Consider the following 3199-nt stretch of genomic DNA (forward strand, 5'->3'; position numbering starts at 1 on the left):
TCCTTATCATCCAATCTGCATGAGTTGGAAAAGCTCACATGGAGAGGTTGGATAGCCCCCTATTTTACTTCCTTATCGTCCAATTTTGCAACATCACCTCTGAGGTGGAGGTAAGGTCTGCATATACTCTACCCTCCACAAACCCTACTTTGCACTAGGTATGTTGTTGTATCGTCCAATTCTGCAACATCAGAAAAATAACATGGAGGGGATGGATATCCTCCATTTTAACCTCCCTCCTCTTATAATTCCTACCAAACAAGGGAAGCAATCTATACCCGCTTCGTTCATTAAACCAAAACCTACCCTTCCTCATTTAACCCAACTATTGTGTTGAAAGATAAAAGAGACCTTACTTGATGCGAAAGCTGAGAAGTCTCAAATCTTCCCCAAATCTAACAAGGTGCTCCCATCCTATCTCTTCTACCTGTAGATACAACATCATTTAAAAAAAAAAGCCCGAAAATTATTTGAACTAAAGCATATTCACACAAAGAATAAACCATACCATCGATGGCTGCAATAGACAACGATGCAACCAGTATAGTAGTTCAGAATTCACATTTAATCTCTCTAATTTAGAAATCGAGCAATGTCAAGCACAATCATAAATTACAGAGGAATTTCACTACAGGCCAACATGTATGAAACTCATTGATACTGTTTCTGATCACTGCTACTGTAAAGGCCAAGGACACAATGGTAAAGATTTAACATCAATGGAACTCTTGGGTGGGTAAACTATCTCTTTGTCAGTAAAATGAATTCAAAAGCTATGCAGCAGCTAGAGGCAATTGGCGGAGCTAGACTGTGGGATGCTGGTTCGGCGAATATGCATTGAACATGCACGAAATATTAATCTGGAACCTAGTACCTTGAAAATATTAGAAGCCAGAACCCAAAACCTTCAAATCATGGCTCTGCCTCTGGCAGTAACTCCACCTACCCTCTCCAAAATAAGAAAAGACGGTAATGGAAGAACAAAACATGGGTCTTTCTGCACCCAAGGGTGTGGCCTTGTGGTCAATGAAGTGGGTTGAAAATCAAGATGTCTCAAGTTCAAATCCTTCTACCCATCATTCCTAAATTTAGTGGAAAGAATTACCTGATACCTATTGCATGAGAGGTAACAGGTATCCTGTGGAACTAATGAGTACGTAAGCTGACCCGAACACCATGGTTGTTAAAAAGCTGGCCCGAACACCATGGTTGTTAAAAAAAACATGGGGCTTTTCTCCATTCTAAATTTCAAGTAGTAAGGTTTGTGTATACTCTACACATACTACAATTACTGCATACATATAGGAGAAAAGAAATCTTTCAAAAGCATTGTTTCTGATAGTACAAAAAGTAAACAGGTAGAAATATGAGCAGATTTCTAAATTCATCACCAAAAGCAAAAGCAATAAAATATATTATCCAATCGTAAGATTGACGATACTTTTTTTTTGATAACCTCCGGTGTCCGGGCCAGTCTACGTACACCTCGACTAAGACTAATTCTACTAATGGGAAGAATCACCGAGTATTTTTTTTATTTTTCCTCATGATTCTAAACCACTTTATTGATCACTGAGCGGATGTTGAGTTAATGTTAAGTGATAGTGCATACCTCTGAATATATCCTGCGGTAGAAAGATGATGATTTGGCTAGTTCTTGGCCTCTCTTTTGCTCTGCAGAGTCCTAAATGTGTAGGATTCACATATAATCAGTATCTTGTATGCAATCATTTAATCAATTTGGGGAAAAATAAAGTTGTGACTTACCATTATACATATTTTTGAACAAACCTAAAATTGGATTTCAGTGTCAGATACGAATACCACCCGCTACTCGAACTTCGACCCAACTCCCAAAAACATTTTTTTTTTTTTTTGCTTACAGAGCCTGCTATGCGGAAAATTTTAATACGGGTGAGGTCACCTTGTGTGTGGTCTTCTAGTTTTTGATACGTGTTTTTGTGGGATCATTATGTTTCTCTCCTTATTTTCTTGTATTTTCATTCATATTCTACTTATTTTCTATTTTTTTTCCTAATATTACCTTTTTATATAGATATATTTTAATTTTTCTCTCTCACTTATATTTTTAGCTCTTATTTTAAGAGGTGTTTAGCCATAAAAAGTGTAAATATTTTTTAAGAAAATTATTTCAGAATAAAAAGTAATATTTATAAATTAAAATTGTGTTTAATTATAAATATAAATTGAAGGTATTTTTGAATTTTTTGGAATAACTTAAAGTAAAAATAATTTTTGATATTTTTCAAATTTTAATTTAAAAAAAATATATTTTCAGAAAATCATATATGAAAAAAAATGAGGATTTTCACTAAAAGAGTTCAAAAAAAAATGTATGCTTGAAATTTAAATTTAAGATTTTAAAGTGAATTTTGAACCTCCTAAACTACTGATCCTACTCTAATCTATTGTTTAGGGGATTGAAAAAAAAATAGCTAGATACCAATTCTTCAATAGATGCAGCAACCAGACGGGCCTAGCCATATTACAGAAATTATATGTTAGTTGTGATTAATTAGGAGTTGTTAAATTCAAAAAAGTGGGAAAAAAAATGAAAAAGTTGGGAAAAAAAAGAGAAATATGAAAAATAGTGACTGGCCAAACTTTATAGTTATATAGCTTTTTTTTGTAATCCCCTAAATAGTTTTTTATGAGTAGGATTAATGATTTAGGAGGTTCAAAATTCACTTTAAAGTTCTAATTCAAATCTCAAGTATACATTCTTTTTAATTATTTTTTGAATTCTCTTAGGGGTTGGTCATTTGGTACACCAAATGAGATAAGTAAGAACATCCAAGGTAGGATATTTAATGGAATTATTTTATTCCTCCCTCTATGTGGGATAGCAATCCCATCATTTTAGTACAAATGGTGGAATAAAATAATATTGGATTAAGTAATACCTTATACCAAACATGAAATAAAATCAATCCTAAACTTTATCTCGAAACTATTTTTCTTATCCTTTTTACCAAACGACCCCTTAGTGAAAATCCACGATTTTTGCATATTTGATTTTGTGAAAATATTTTTTAAAAAAAAAGAAATTTGAAAACTATCAAAAATTATTTCTAATTTAAGTTATTCCTAAAAATTTAAAAACACTTGCAATTCATATTTATGATTAAACATAACTTCAATTTTTAAATATTATTTTTTACTTTAAAATAATATTTTA

General features: G+C 32.3%; 1 long non-coding RNA gene across 1 annotated transcript; it reads right to left on the reverse strand.

The window, feature by feature from the left end:
- Positions 1 to 6: 6 nt before the first annotated feature.
- Positions 7 to 1956, reverse strand: LOC124895962. The gene is made up of 3 exons (XR_007052245.1): positions 1768 to 1956; positions 1613 to 1684; positions 7 to 427 (listed from the first exon to the last, which is right to left on the reverse strand). It is a non-coding gene; the product is annotated as an uncharacterized LOC124895962 (long non-coding RNA).
- Between the last annotated feature and the right edge of the window lie 1243 nt (positions 1957 to 3199).

The sequence above is a fragment of the Capsicum annuum genome, chromosome 2 (assembly GCF_002878395.1).
Source record: "Capsicum annuum cultivar UCD-10X-F1 chromosome 2, UCD10Xv1.1, whole genome shotgun sequence".
In the NCBI taxonomy this organism is placed as follows: Eukaryota; Viridiplantae; Streptophyta; class Magnoliopsida; order Solanales; family Solanaceae; genus Capsicum; species Capsicum annuum.